General features: G+C 44.2%; 1 long non-coding RNA gene across 1 annotated transcript; it reads right to left on the bottom strand.

The window, feature by feature from the left end:
• Positions 1-1,475: 1,475 nt before the first annotated feature.
• On the bottom strand, positions 1,476-16,476 carry LOC147025084 (uncharacterized). Its single transcript, XR_015059339.1, has 3 exons — positions 16,407-16,476; positions 5,768-5,911; positions 1,476-3,281 (listed from the first exon to the last, which is right to left on the bottom strand). It is a non-coding gene; the product is annotated as an uncharacterized LOC147025084 (long non-coding RNA).

The following is a 16,476-nucleotide window of genomic DNA, read 5'->3' as shown; positions in this document are numbered from 1 at the left end:
GAGGTTGAGGAAGAGAGTGAGGGCTGAACCAAGGACCAGATGGTGGAAGCTGAAGGAGAAAGACTGTTTCGTGGAATTTAGGGAGGAGGCGAGACAGGTGTTGGATGGTGGTAAAGATGGGTGGGATGATTGGGCAACTACAGCAGAAGTGGTGAGGGAGATAGCTAGGAAGTTACTTGGTGTGACATCTGGACAGAGATAGGAAGATAAGGAGACTTGGTGGTGGAACAAGGAAGTGCAGGAAAGTATAAGGAAGAAGGGGTTGGCGAAAAAGAAGTGGGATAGTCAGAGATGAAGAAAGGAGGCAGGAGTTCAAGGAGTGGCGGCGAAAGGCAACGAGAGAGGTGGCAAAGGCTAATAAAAGGCATATGACGAGCTGTATGAGAAGTTGCATACAAAAGAAGGGGAAAAGGATTTATACCGATTGGCAAGACAGAAGGGACCGAGCTGGGAAGGATGTGCTGCAAGTTAGGGTGATAAACGACGTAAATGGGAATGTGCTGACGAGCGAGGAGAGTGTGTTGAGAAGGTGGATGGAGTACTTTGAGGTGCTGATGAATAAAGAAAATGAGAGAGAGAGAAGTTTGGAAGAGGTGGAGATAGTGAATCTGGAAGTGGGGTGGATCAATAAGGATGAAGTGAGGACTGCTATGAAGAGGATGAAGAGTGTAAAGGCGGTTGGCCCAAATGACATACCAGTGGAGGCATGGAAGTGCTTCGGAGAGATGGCAGTGGGGTTGTTAACCAGATTGTTTAATAAAATCTTGGAAAGTGAGAGGATGCCTGAGGAGTGGAGAGTAAGTGTACTGGTTCCCATTTTCAAGAACAAGGGTGATGTGCAGAGCTGTGGAAATTACAGAGGGATAAAGTTGTTAAGCCACACCATGAAGTTGTGGGAAAGAGTAGTGAAAGCTGGGTTGAGAGGAGAGGTGACGATTTGTGAGCAGCAATATGGGTTTATGCCATGAAAGAGCACCACTGATGCGATGTTTGCTTTGAGAATGTTGATGGAGAAGTAGAGGGAAGGCCAGAAGGAGTTACATTGTGTGTTTGTGGATTTAGAGAAAGCTTATGATAGGGTGCCAAGAGAGGAGTTGTGGCATTGTATGAGGAAGTCGGGAGTGGTGGAGAAGTATGCGAGGATCGTGTAGGATATGTATGAGGACGGTGTGACAGCGGTGAGGTGTGCGGTAGGAATGACGGACCGGTTTAAGGTAAAAGTGGGATTGCACCAAGGATCGACTCTGAGCCCTTTCCTGTTTGCAATGGTGATGGACAGGTTGACGGACGAGATCAGATTGGAGTCTCCATGGACTGTGATGTTCGTGGATGACATGATCTGTAGGGAGAGTAGGGAGCGGGCTGAGGCGAGCCTTGAGAGATGGAGGTACGCACTGGAGAGAAGGAGAATGATAATCAGTAGGAGTAAGATGGAGTACATGTGCGTAAACGAGAGGGAGGGTGGTGGTATGGTGCGGTTGCAAGGAGTTGAGGTGGGGAAGGTGGATGGGTTTAAATACTTGGGATCAACTGTCCAAAGTAACGGAGAGTGTGGGAGAGAAGTGAAAAAGAGAGTGCAGGCAGGATAGAGTGGGTGGAGAAGAGTTGCAGGAGTGATTTGTGACAGAAGGGTAGCTGCAAGAGTGAAGGGGAAAATATACAAGACGGTAGTGAGACCAGCTATGTTGTATGGTTTGGAGGCGATGGCACTGACAAAAAGACATGAAGCAGAGCTGGAAGTGGCAGAGTTAAAGATGCTGCGATTCTCGTTGGGGGTGACGAGGATGGACAGGATAAGGAATGAGTATATTAGAGGGACAGCGCAGGTAGGACGGTTTGGAGACAAAGTGAGAGAGGCGAGATTGAGATGGTTTGGACATGTGCACAGGAGGGAAGCGGAGTATATCGGGAGAAGGATGCTGAGGATGGAGCCGCCAGGCAAGAGGAGAAGAGGAAGGCCAAAGAAGAGGTCCATGGATGCGGTGGTTGGATGCGGGTGGTTGGAGTGTCAATGCATGATGTGGAGGATAGAGTGCAATGGAAACAGTTGATCCGCTGTGACGACCCCTAACGGGAGCAGCCAAAACAAGAAAAAGAAGAAGAACAATGTAATTTATAACTTTTAAGATAAAAAAAAAAAGAAAAGAAAATTTATCTCAGGAGAACATGCTCACGAAGAGGAAGAAGAGGAGACTCAGGAGCGTTCAGAACGAAAGAGGTTTCTGAATGTCATCTGGAATGAACGTTCTGAGAGTGCGCTTACAGAGTGGCGATTGGGAAAACAGACGAGCATGCTCGAAGCTGCCAATTTTTTTTTTCAAGAGTACCAAACCATTTCTGCTGATACTCATTGGAGAACCTAATTTAAGAAAAAAAAGTGTCAACCCCTGTTTATATCTCACGATCCGATTTGAATATTCACGTGGAAACTTGCGAAACAATTAATAAACCAAGCTGTTTTACACAATAAGCTCGAAAAACAACTCCAATTATTTATCGTTTTATCAAAACAAAGTGATCCAAAGTGGCCCCATTTCCATAATCTGAAGGTTAGAAAGTGTGACACTTGATAAATTAAAAAGGAAAATATTAATGATAATGCATCAAAGGCAGAATCGACTGTAATCTGAATCTTCAACAACAAAACATCCATACCTTTGACCTTTTGTCATCCAGCTGCCAACATATGCAAACAAAAGCACCATAAATTAATCAATTTGCATCAAAAACCAGACCCAAAAATAAACAAGAAAACAAGAGGTTTTGAGGATAAATGGTAAAAGCAACAACAAAATTTAAACTGTACACAAGTATCAAAATGAGGCTGATAAGTACACCCACTTAACCAATGTCAACAACCAATGAGGAGAAGAAGACATTCAGAACAGAATTTGTAAAGCTCTGTAATCCTTCATGAAACTTAAGAAATTATGGAGATCCAGCATTTATACATTGAAAACCAAATTAAGAATGTTTAACTCACTTGTCAAATGAAAGTGCTATTATGTGGATGTGAGGCTTGTAAGAGAAACAAAGGGGACAATCAGAAACTTGACACATTTATGTTCAAATGTCTGCATAGAATATTTAAAATCAGATGGCCATACATTATATCAAATGTAGAATTACTAAAGAACCAAAGTAATGAAGATCAATGATGAAGTGAAGACCAGGATATGGAAATGGATTGGGCACGTGCTGAGAATGAAAGATGATAACTGCTTGACAGCATCGTCATGGAAGCCCGAAGGAAGAAGAAACATGGGACGTCCGAGAACAACCTGGAGGAGAACGGTGGAAAGAGAGAGAATAGAGATAGGATTATCATCACGGGATCATGGGATGAAGCCAGGCCGAAAGCCAGAAACAGGGCAGACTGAAGAGTATGCACTGTAGCCTTATGGGCCACTTCGCCCAATGAGATGAGAGATTACTTTTGACCTCGGATTGTGCAGGTCCCTCAGTTTACTCGCATTTATGGATGTCATGGAGATAAGAAAGAGGGTAAGAATTTTGAAGTGCAGAGTTATCACAACCATTCCATGCAGCGTTGTCAAGGTACTGCTTTGAACAAAACCAAATAACAATCTTACATGCTGAAATAATTCCCATCATGTCTGCATTGAGAACAAAACAAATGTGGACATAGGAAAGGTAAGCGACTAACTGATCATGATGATAATCATGACCAGTAGCCCCAGTGAGCAGTTTATAATTAAATTGGCTATTGCAATGCATCAACAAACAGAACATAAACGAGAGTTTACACAACACCTTACCGATCGCAGTCTTGAGGAAAAACAAAAAAGGGCAGGGGCAGGGTCTGCGAGTGGCATATTTGATTGGTCAAAATGAAGTAAAATGCCAAAATATTTAATCCAAGTAATGTTAAATGGAAGGATTTTGAGAGTGCCAATAAGGCCATTTATGTTCTTGTGTTCCAAGTGTATAATTAAATTTCAATAAAATGAGATTTTTGAAAAAAAATTTGTGGGAATTTACCGCCGTTGATCCATCTTTTACAACAACTTATTGAACACATTACATTAGTTATTCGTGCTTGTTGTTTGTGTCCTTTATGACATCCTTAAAAACTGAGTTTTCTGTTTGGAATGATTTTCAATTTTGTTGGACTGCCAGAGTTCAAAAATATAAAAATTAAAAATTAAAATAAACAAAATAAAAAAATACAAATTACACACCCATGTCCAAACGAAGCAGTGCAATTAGACATTTTAATATGAAATGGGCAAAACCGAGAAACATATGAAACAGTAGGTTCGATTCTTCGTCTTCATTTTTGACAGATGAATGGAAGGAAGGACATCTAATAAATAAGATTCATCGGATGCCTGTCTGTTCGCGTTTTTTTGCAAGGACCACTGGACCGACAACCACCAAATTTGGCACATCGCCCAAGTCCGATTCGGGGACTGTCCCAAGGGCATTTTCTTCCACCCCCTGAGCCTTCAAAGATCACTTTTCTGGCTTTTTCTTTTACATGCAATCTCCTTGGTTAACAGATATCATGTCACATATAACACCCAAAGGCCAGCACACCTAATTAATCGAGCTGTGTCTTCCACCCATTGGCTCACTGCATAGCTGGCTTGACTCCACACACAATTGGAACCAAACTAAATAAATAATACGTTCAACGTTTTCGTGCTGCAGTGAGCCAAAGCTATCTGCTACAATAAGTGGTGTACAGTACGTTCCGGATTCACAATTGCCACGCCATGCCCGTCTCCCTTGAAGATGGATCTACTATAAATGCATGAGATGTGTATGTGTGGTGTGGTGTGGTGTGGTGCGGCATGCGTGCGTCATACTTTTGTCTATCAATTACACACGTCTATTCATTAATTACACACTATTGGAATTTATCTTTTTACCCTCGAGACTGCCGAGAATACTTCGAACTTTGAAAAAGCCTTTCGACCGCAAAAGACCCAAAAGTCCCAAAAAGTTCTCGAGGACCCAAAAGTCCCAAAAATTAGAGGACCCAAAGGTACCCGAGGACACAGAAGACCCACAAGCCCCAGAGGACCCAAAAGTTCCCAAAGACCCAAAAAGTCCCTGATGACCCCAAACACCCCGAAGACTATAGATCCTGGAGACCCTTTAAGACTCAACTACACCTCAAAATAATTCATTAGAATTCCCATGTTAAGGTATATCAAGCAGCTTAATATGTCCTCCACCATGACATGGCATTCTAATCTAATAAGATTCATCGGATATCAGTCTGTCTGTCTGTCACAGACAGTCTGTCGGTCCGCATCTTTTGCAAAAACTGCTGGGCTGACAACCACCAAGTTTGGCACACAGCCAAAGTGTGACCTGGGGGTTGGCTTAAATGTATTTTCATCCACAACCTCAGTCTTTAAAAACCGTCGATAAACTAACTTGGAAAGAACCATAAGACCTTTTTTACATGCTTGAGAGAAGTCTTTTTGCAGGCTTGAGAGAAGACTTTCTACACACTTGGTAAATAAGACATCTTCAGACCCATAAGACTCTAAAGACTGTTGAATTCCTCGAACACAAGACACTTTAAAACCCCAAAGGCCCTTAAGGACCCCAAAGACAGTTAAGATCCCAAAGACTCTGAAAAAGACTCCCAAGACCCTTAAGACTCCTTCGAGCCAGAAGACCCTTAAGACTCCAAAAACTCAACACTTCAAAGACCCTTAACACCTCAATGGCCTGTAAGAACCTTAAGACCCTTTACCCACTGGTGTTCCCTCAACACCCCTTTACCCACCTGTCAAAGGGCGGAGGAGCTCCTTGTGAGCCAACGGCCATCCATATCTCGTGCCCAACTGTGTCTGAGGACGTCCTCCTGCAGTTGGGTTACTTCTTATTAGGAGATTGGTAGCAGGATTTGCACTCCGGCCACCATAAAACCCTTCATTCCGCAAAACAAAAAAACAAAGAAATATGAAAACCCACTCCGTGGGAGTACCTCCAATGCAGCTTCCCTTCGCAGGACAGCTCACCGAATGACAGAATTGGGTTAAAGCCTTCAGGACCCCCTATCTTTAATGATAGGAGGGAAACCACGGGGTAACATTCCCGGGTCAGATTGCGGGAGTGTGTGTCGGAGTGGTGATGAGGTGTCGTCCACCAGACGGCGGTCTCCTTTGGTTAACCTGAGGCGGTCCCTTCAGGTGGGTGCGTGGAATGACCTATCCCTAAGAGAGGATGATCACCTATCTGTTAGCATCTGAGCTCAAGCCATTGGACATCGGTATTGCAGCACTATCTGAGGTTCGGAGATCAGATTGCGGCGAGATCATGGTGAGTGGTTATACTCACTATTGGTCTGGTCGCTCTGATGGTTACCATACCCAAGGTGTTGCTGTAGCTGTGTCCAATAAGTTGACTCCAATGATAATTGAGGTAACACCGGTCAACGAGCGTATTATGAGACAAAGGATTCGTCACTCCTTCGGTGTCATTTCCCTGGTCTCTGTTTATGCTCCGACTGAGGCGAATGATCTCACCGTGAAGGATGCATTCTACGCCACGCTCAAGTCTGTGGTTGATCGGTGCCCCAAGTGAGATACACTTCTGGTCTTGGGGGATTTCAATGCATCGACTGGAACTGATAGGGATGGTTATGAGACGTGTGCTGGTCCCCATGGGTCAGGAACTATGAACCAGAATAGCACTAAGTTCCTTGACTTTGCAAGAAGTCATGGAGGGTCATTCCGTGTCAGCCAAAAAAAATGAAATTCTGCAGTGACTCCCTCAGATTTTCCTGAAAAAAATTCTCAAACCTACTTTAACTTATATGAGGAAGATTTGCCAAGTTATAGGTCAAAATTCCAAAAAGTGTCCGAGATATGGCCCTTCAAAAACCCTCGGGGTGTTTCAATTCTCGCAGTTGCGAGTTGCAGATTTGTATCTGAAGCATTTTTGGAGGGCTCTAAATTCCAGAGTTTTACAAACGGAGTTCTGAAAATTCACACAAATGGTATCCATTAGTGAGGCTTTCAGAATCTGACATCAAAAATGTTCGACTTCAAATACTTTTTTAAGATAAGTACTCTCAAAAGTAGTGATTTGTAACATGCAATCAAAAAAATTTGAGTTTTCAAATTGCTGCCAACAGTCGGTTTATTCATCATGAAGAATTTTGTAGCCTGATTTACTTAACCTCGTGACTGGATCATTTACACAAGAAAACTGAAACCTTTTGGAGCAAAATCTTGGGTGCTATAGGTCTGAACTTTGCTCCAGACTCAACGACACTGAAATTTAGCCCGCTTTTACCCCAAGTGTTCACCATGTTGACAGTTACACAGCTCTTTTAAATTTTTGTCACTTAAAGACACATACATCGGCAAGCTGTGGTAGAAAATTCAAGAGTTGTTCTCAATCCCTTCTATTTTTAAACGAAATTTTTTTTTTTAATGCATCAATTTCTAATGATTCCACAGTCCCAAAAGCTACTTTTTTTAAAGGCCCCCTGACACGGAAAAGTACTGAAATTTCATTTATATATATATATATATGTCCGATAGGAGTTTTTCATCGTGATTTCAGATCTGACAATTTTTTTTTTCACAATACTCATTCTGTAAAATGTAAAATAAAAAAACAAACCTCTTCAGGAACACACCTAAAAATTCTCCTGAAAGGGGCGTAACCCACATGACGTCAACTACAGGATTACAAAGGCTGCACATAAATTACTCGGGTTGATGGTCTACGTGATTCTATTGGCATTCTGTGCGTTTCCACATTTGATTGGTCGACTCAATCGCTTCGTTCATTTCTGCAATAAAAAAAAAAAAAAATCGAACATTTGATTTTGAATAATGAATGGCATGGACTTTCATTTGTCTGGTAACGACAGTGAGTGTGAGAGAAATGAAGTATTTTAGTCTGAATCACATGGAGAATTGTCGGATAACGTAGTCGTGGGAGGTGAAAATCAGGCAGCTGGAAATGAAATACGGCCTTAGCAGTTCGAGCCCGAAGCAGGACGAGCAGAGAAAAATGGCGATGAAATTCCCAGATTTCATGATGATCGGGAGGACATCAAAGGAAGACTCGGAAATAACAACTGGTTAGACTAAATCCTATTCGTAATTCAATAATGTAAATTTGACTTGCATACTACTCGATATCAGAAATATTTTAGTGAGGTGACGTGACCAGCGCAGCGGACACGTTGCACCGCGGCAAATAAATCGCAAGCAAGGCCGGCGCACGTCATCGACCGTATCTCTCCGCGCATAAAACGAAGCAATCTAGCTGTCCGGATACGATGAAAACTTGTGTGCAGAACACACCTTGTGACAATTGTCTCGAGTAGTCCGATAAAACTGACGTTCTGTTGCATTTTTATTTATTTTATTCCTACTGTCGTCATGTAGTGCCAGTAGAAAACAATAATCCTGATGTTGGCTTAGTTGTGACGGTGGTGACTTGGGATCCTAGGGTACTGTGTATAAGCCTCGTTGGCCACTGAATTAAAATGCACCAGGAGGTTGACTCAGCCTGTCATCCTTCCGAGGAGACAAAATGAGCACCAGTGTACTGGTGAGGAGGACACTGCATCAGCGGCAAAGCCGCGTCCCAACCAAAGATGCAACCAGCAGCCACAGGCTGCACTCAAGAGAGAGAGAGAGAGAGAGAGAGAGAGAGAGAGAGAGAGAGAGAGAGAGAGAGAGAGAGAGAGAGAGAGAGATAGAGAGATAGAGAGAGAGAGAGAGAGAGAGAGAGAGAGAGAGAGAGAGAGAGAGAAGAAAACAACAAAGAAAAGAGAATAATAAAAGAAAGCTACAGCACGTCAGATTTATCGGCCTTGTTGGATGGACGACGGATTTATCGGTCGAGTCGGACAGACGACGGATTTATCGAACTCGTCAAGACCAGTGTTTCTCAACCGGGGTTCTGCAAGAGATCGCTCGGGGTTCCGCGAGAAACAGTAATAAATAGGCTAATGTATTTTTGAGTAGTTTTTGTTTGATTTAATATTCGTAATTTTACTATACACGTACGGCATACTGTTGGAAACTCCTTGGTTATTATAATAGAGGCTTCAACCTCTTGTATTATTTACAATAAGACAACCATAGGGAATGTATTTAACGATGTCGAAATGGCGCCAGTGTGAAACCGCCCTCACTGGTTAGTGTACGTCCTGTACGCGACAGATTCGTGTATCATTGAGTGACTGACTCAAGTACGGGACGCATGCACGGTGTCCATCTATCTTCTCTGTGTTTCCTAGCGCGAAGTCTCTCACTCTCAAGGTCAGTTCTTCTGTTTCCCTTTATTGCTTCAGCTTTAATTGTTTAAGTTTTGTTGATCAAGTTTCATGAGGTGTGTTTTTTAATTGTCAAACAGACTCAGGGTTGACAAACACTTTCAAAAATGACGTTTTCAAACAAACAAACAAAGAAAAAAAAATTTGTGAATTCAAACCTCAGTGTGAGGTCTCATAAACGACCAGTATAGATTTTTTTCATTGCCAATAAATTTGACAAAAAGAGGGTCATATTTTCCTTAAACCAGGTATCCGAAAAAAAATATTATATTTACCACGTGAACTACGATAAAAATATAAACGAGCTAGATATTAATAATGATATATAATAATTTTTATGCAGGGGTTCCCTGAGACATGAAAACTATATTCAAGGGTTCCACAAGGGTAAAAAGGTTGAGAAATGCTGGTCTAGACTCTCGAGATCTCGAGTCAATCCACTCTGTGCGAGTTTCTGTACGATGTCAACGCTGCGATTTGATGGTCAACTTTTTTTTAGGGGCGGGGCATAGCAAGTTGTGAAAAGCACCAGAAATGATCGAAATAGTGCTCTAATTATCCCATTTTTTGATTAAAAAAAAAAAAAAAAACGGGTGATTTTTCTTCACGAGGAAGGTCAAGTTAATATATAAATAACCATAAAGTTTTGCATGTCAACAGACCTTTAAATAATTTTTTTTACTAACAAACATATAGAAAAAATAAAGATATTGTAAGGAAATATGACTTAAGTGGAATCTAACAATATATAAATTAGTTTAGTAAAGCTGAAAGAAGTGTACCAAAATAATTTCCAAAGTTCGGCATGAAGCACAACTCTATCTTATTTAGGCTTTAACCTAATACACAGCCCTGAAGTAACTGCCAATGCTCATTATTACATTTCATTATATCCTGGCAATTATAAAACTAATCACTGTTGACTTTGTACAATGAATCCAAGTACATTTGTCCAAACAATCTGATATGAAATTATGGAAAAAAAAAGTTGAATCAGATATTGTACCGACATTTACAAATGGATATAGACTTTCGTACAATGTACACTAAGTACATAAACAATTAGGTATGCAAATGAATATTTATAATGGTGATTATTATTATCACATTATGTTTTTAATTTGTAGTTAAGATTTGCGGCGACGGCCTTAAACGAGAATATCCTTTAAAAAAAATGAGCCAAATTAAAGTAACCACATACTTGTTCTGACCAAAAAACAACAATTTCATCATTGCGGTGCCAACTTATGAATGTTTGGCATGGCTTCCACTTCAAAAACACACCGATTGCTTTTATTCTACATCTTTCACCAAACGTTTTTTTTTTTTAAATAGTGGGCCTTTTTAAAAATAGAAGAGATTGAGAACAACTCTTGAATTTTCCACAACAGTTTGCCTATGTATGTCTTTAAGTGACAAAAATTTAAAAGAGCTGTGTAATTGTCAACATGGGAAACACGGGATAAAAGTGGGGTAAATTTCAGTGTCGTTGAGTCTGGAACAAAGTTCAGATACCTATATCACCCAAGATTTTGCTCCAAAAAGTTTCAGTTTTCTTGTGTAAATGATCCAGTCACGAGATTATGTAAATCGGGCAACAAAATTCTTCATGATGAATAAACCGACTGTTGGCAGCAATTTGAAAACTCAAATTTTTTTGACTGCATGTTACAAATCACTACTTTTGAGAGTACTTTTCTTAAAAAGTATTTGAAGTAGAACATTTTTGATGTCAGATTCTGAAAGCCTCACCAATAGACACCATTTGTGTGAATTTTCAGAACTCCGTTTGTAAAACTCTGGAATTTAGAGCCCTCCAAAAATGCTTCAGATACAAATCTGCAACTCGCAACTGCTAGAATTGAAACACCCCAAGGGTTTTTGAAAGGCCATATCTTGGACACTACTTGGAATTTTGAGCTATAACTTGGCAAATCTTCCTCATATAAGTTAAAGTAGGTTTGAGAATTTTTTCAGGAAAATCTGAGGGGGTCATCGCAACCCCCGGCTGAAATGACACTGAATGAGCCTGGACTTAGAGTAGCCGGGTCATGGTTCCAGCGCCCACAAGCTCATCACTGGACTTGGTATTCCAACGCTGACGGTGTGACAAAGGAGATTGACCATGTGCTCGTTGATGGTCACTGGAGGATCATCCAGAACTGCAGGGTCTACCAGAGTGCTCGGTTCCAACAACACTCAACAGAGTGACCATCGGCTTGTTGCAGCAACTCTGAAGTTGCACCTTAAATCCAGGAGAATGATACCATCCCAGCCTCGGCTGTATGTTGGCAAGCTCAAGGATAAGAGGAAAGCTGAGGAGCTTGCGAACAAGCCGAGTGGAGATTTGGGGGGTCTGGGTGCTTTGGGAGGTCCTGAAGAATTGTGGAGTGCCTTCAAGACCACCGTCCTTGATGTTGCCGGTGCATGTCTTGGAACTCACCATAGGACAAAGAAGAATTTTGTCTCAAGGGACACTGGATACCATTGACCAGTCGCAGGGCCAGGCTGAATGGCAGAGCTGAGTTGTTCAGGGAGCTGAGGCGTAAAACTGTACGTGCACTAAGGGTGGACAAGGAGGCCTATGTGCAAGGAATCTGTGAGGGGGTAGAGAATCACCTGTGGTCAAGGGATTCTTGTCCTGCTTACAGGAGAATTCACACATTACATTCATCCAAGCCTATCCCTTGATGTACTGCAGTTCGAGTGATATAGTATATACTTTTGTCAGGTCATAGTATATACTATATCAGTGTATATATATATATATATATATATATATATATATATATATATATATATATATATATATATATATATATATATATATATATATATATATATATATATATATATATATATATATATATATATATATATATATATATATATATATATATATATATATATATATATATATATATATATATATATATATATATGTCAGTATATACTATGTCAGTATATACTATATCAGTGATATAGTATATACTTTTGTCAGGTCAGGTTCGATCTGTGACCTGCTACAGGTACCATGTAAACCTGTACTAACCTGTTCCATGGTCGGGTTGTCGGCGACTAAACCGTCTCCCCCACCAGGTTTTCTGGTGAGGAGGGTGTTTGGATATGGACACACAGCAGGATTAAAAACAAAACCTGTCAAAGGGCGGAGGAGCTCCTTGTGAGCCAACGGCCATCCATATCTAGTGCCCAACTGTGTCTGCGGACGTCCTCCTGAAGTTTGGTCACTTCTTATTCGGAGGTTGGTGGCAGGATTTGCACTCCGGCCACCGTAAAACCCTTCATTCCGCAAAACGCAAAAACGCAAAAAAATCTGAAAACCCACTCCGTGGGAGTACCTCCTGTGCAGCTTCCCTTCGCAGGGCAGCTCACCGGATGACGGGATTGGGGCAAAGCCTTCGGGACCCCCAATCTTTGATAGGAGGGAAACCACGGGGTAACATCCCTGGGTCAGATTGCGGGAGAGTGTGTCGGAGTGGTGCTGAGGTGTCGTCCACCAGACGGCGGTCTCCTTGGGTTAACCTGAGGCGGTCCCTTCGGGTGGGTGCCTGGAATGTCCTATCCCTAAGAGAGGATGATCACCTGTCTCTGTTATCATCTGAGCTCAAGCGTTTGGACATCGGGATTGCAGCTCTCTCTGAGGTTCGGAGACCGGATTGCGGCGAGATAATGGTGGGTGGTTACACCTACTATTGGTCTGGTTGCTCTGATGGTTACCATACCCAAGGAGTTGCTGTAGCTGTGTCCAATAAGCTGACCCCAATGATAATTGAGGTAACACCGGTCAACGAGCGTATTATGAGATTAAGGATTCGTCACTCCTTAGGTGTCATTTCCCTGGTCTCTGTTTATGCTCCGACTGAGGCGAGTGATCTCACCGTGAAGGATGCATTCTACGCCACACTCGAGTCTGTGGTTGATCAGTGCCCCAGACGAGATACACTTCTAGTCTTGGGGGATTTCAATGCATCGACTGGAACTGATAGGGACGGTTATGAGGTGTGTGTTGGTCCCCATGGGTCAGGAACTATGAACCAGAATGGCACTAAGTTCCTTGACTTTGCAAGAAGTCATGGACTTAGGGTGGCTGGTTCATGGTTTCAGCGCCCACAAGCTCATCGCTGGACTTGGTATTCCAACGCTGGCGGTGTGGCAAAGGAGATTGACAATGTCCTCATTGACAGTCGTTGAAGGATGATCCAGAACTGCAGGGTCTACCGGAGTGCTCAGTTCCTCAATACTGACCACAGGCTTGTTGTAGCAACTCTAAAGCTGCACCTTAAATCCTGGAGAATGGTACCATCCCAGCCGAGGCTGGATGTTGCCAAGCTCAGGGATGAGAGAGTAGCTGAGGAGTTTGCGAACAGGCTGAGTGGACACTTGGGGGGTCTGGGTGCTTTGGGGGGTCCTGAAGAGTTGTGGAGCGCCTTCAAGACCACCGTCCTTGATGTTGCCGGTGGATGCCTTGGAGCTCACCGCAGGGCAAAGAAAAATTTTGTCTCTCAAGGGACACTGGATACCATTGACCAGAGTCGCAGGGCCAGGCTGAATGGCAGAGCTGAGCTGTTCAGGGAGCTGAGGCGTAAAACTGTACGTGCACTGATGGTGGACAAGGAGGCCTATGTGCGAGGAATCTGTGAGGGGGTAGAGCATCACCTGTGGACAGGTGATTCTCGTCCCGCTTGCAGGGGAATTCGCGCATTACGTTCATCCAAGCCCATTCCTCGGAGCACTACAGTTCGAGCAGAGAGTGGTAGGCTCTTGACAAAGGAGCCTGAAGTGAAGGCCCGCTGGGCCGGTTACTTTGAGCGGTTGTACCAGGCTGATCCCCCAACTGTCGAGTTGGACGTCAAGGGTGTTACAATCCCTGTTGCTGACCCTCGAATCAACTGTGGTCCACCTACGCTTGTGGAAACACGGGCTGCGGTGAACCAGTTGAAACGGGGCAAAGCTCCAGGGATCTGTGGCATCCATGCCGAACTTCTCAAGGCTGGTGGAAATGCTGCACTCGTGTCGTTGCATGCAGTTTTGTGCTCTGCCTGGAACACAGGCATCATCCCAACTGACTGGAAGAGGGGCCTTGTTGTCCCTCTCTGGAAAGGAAAGGGTGATCGCCAAGACTGCAACAACTACCGAGGGGTGACGCTGCTCTCAGTGCCGGGCAAGGTCTTTGCTCGGATAATTCTCGATAGGGTTCGCCACCATCTGCTTGAGCACCAGCGTCCAGAGCAGTCAGGCTTTACACCAAAGAGGTCAACGATTGACCGTATCCTTGCACTTCGTGTCCTCACCGAACGCAGACGAGAGTTTCGGCAGGGGCTGCTTGCAGCCTATGTTGATCTCTGTAAAGCGTTCGATTCAGTGAATCGGGATGTCCGCTGGAGGATTCTTGGTCTTCGTGGGGTTCCACCAAAACTGATCGATCTGATGTCTGAACTCTACTCTGGTACTGAGAGTGCTGTGAAGTGTTGTGGTACCATCTCTGACTTATTTCCAGTTGTTACTGGAGTTCGTCAGGGATGTGTACTTGCCCCCACACTTTTCAGCACTTGTATGGACTGGATTCTAGGGAGGATGTCGGAGAGATCAAGTTGCGGTGCGTCATTTGGGAATGTCAAGTTCTCGGACCTTGACTTTGCAGATGATGCAGTCATCTTTGCGGAGACTTTAGACATCCTCTTGGGGGCCCTCGAGGTGCTGAATGAGGAGTCGGAGCCGTTGGGATTACGGGTTTCTTGGGTCAAAACTAAGATCCAGGCTTTCGGTGACATCTTGGATGCTGCTGTCCTGTCTGTGTCTGTTTGTGGTGAGGATGTTGAGGTCGTGGAGAGATTCACTTACCTTGGCAGTGATATTCATGTCTCTGCTGGCTGCGAGTCAGAGGTCAATAGACGTCTGGGTCGGGCCTGAGGAGTCATGGATTCACTGGATCATGGGGTGTGGCGCTGCCGGTACCTGTGCGGGAGGACGAAAGTCCGAGTCTTCAGGTCCTTGGTACTTCCCGTCTTGCTCTATGGGTGCGAGACTTGGACTCTGACCAAGGATCTGAGACGGAGACTTAGTTCCTTTGGTACCAGGTCTCTTCGGAGAATCCTTGGCTATCGCTGGTCGGATTTTGTGTCCAACGAGCGGTTGCTGAGAGAGACTCGGATGAGATTTGTTACCTGCATAGTCCGTGAGCGTCTGTTGCGGCTGTATGGACATGTGGCTCGTTTTCCTGAGTCTGATCGTGCTCACCAGATTCTCTCAGCGATGGAGTCTCATGAGTGGAGGAGGCCAGTGGGTCGACCACGTGCCTCATGGTTGCAACAGGTTGACCATCATCTCAAGGAGATGGGGATGGGCCTGGCATCTGCCTGGGGGATGGCCAGACGGAGGCCCCTGGAGTACCGGCGGAAAGTGGACGCAGCGACGTGCTGTTCTGGCACATGCTCCGATACCTGACCTGACCTGGCAGTGATATTCATTTTCTGCTGGCTGTGAGTCAGAGGTCAATCGACGTCTGGTTCGGGCCTGGGAAGTCATGGATTCACTGGATAATGGGGTGTGGCACTGCCGGTACCTGTGCGGGAGGATGAGTCTGAGTCTTCAGGTCCTTGGTGCTTCCAGTCTTGCTCAATGGATGCAAGATTTAGAATCTGACCAAGGATCTGAGACCGAGACTTAATTCCTTTGGTACCAGGTCTCTTTGGAGAATCCTTGGCTATCGCTGGTCGGACTTTGTGTCCAACGAGCGGTTGCTGAGAGACTCAAATAAGGTTTGTCACCTGCATAGTCCATGAGCGTCAGCTGCGGCTGTATGGACATGTGGCTTGTTTTCCTGACTCTGATCCTGCTCACCAGATTCTCTCAGCGAGGGAGTCTCGTGAGTGGAGCAAGCCTATGGGCTGACCACGTGCCTCGTGGTTGCAGCAGGTTGATCGGCATCTCAAGGAGATGGAGATGGGCCAGGCATCTGCCTGGGAGATGGCCAGACGGAGGCCCCTCAAGTACCTGCGGAAAGTGGATGCAGCCACACGCTGCTCTGGCTCATGCTCCCATACCCTTTACCCATGGGTGTTCTGGCTCTACTGCCCTTACACAGTTTCCCCACCCTCACCTTCGCCCCGTCGGTTCTCCTGCTCCATTGTCAGCCCTGCCGGCTCTCCTACTTCTCCCACATCTCAGTA

The sequence above is a fragment of the Eptatretus burgeri genome, chromosome 6 (genome assembly GCF_056783735.1).
Source record: "Eptatretus burgeri isolate ZD-2024b chromosome 6, Ebu_testis_v1, whole genome shotgun sequence".
Classification (NCBI taxonomy): Eukaryota; Metazoa; Chordata; class Myxini; order Myxiniformes; family Myxinidae; genus Eptatretus; species Eptatretus burgeri.
The sequence above is the reverse complement of the archived record's forward strand: the minus strand, read 5'-3'. Positions and strand labels throughout refer to the sequence as shown.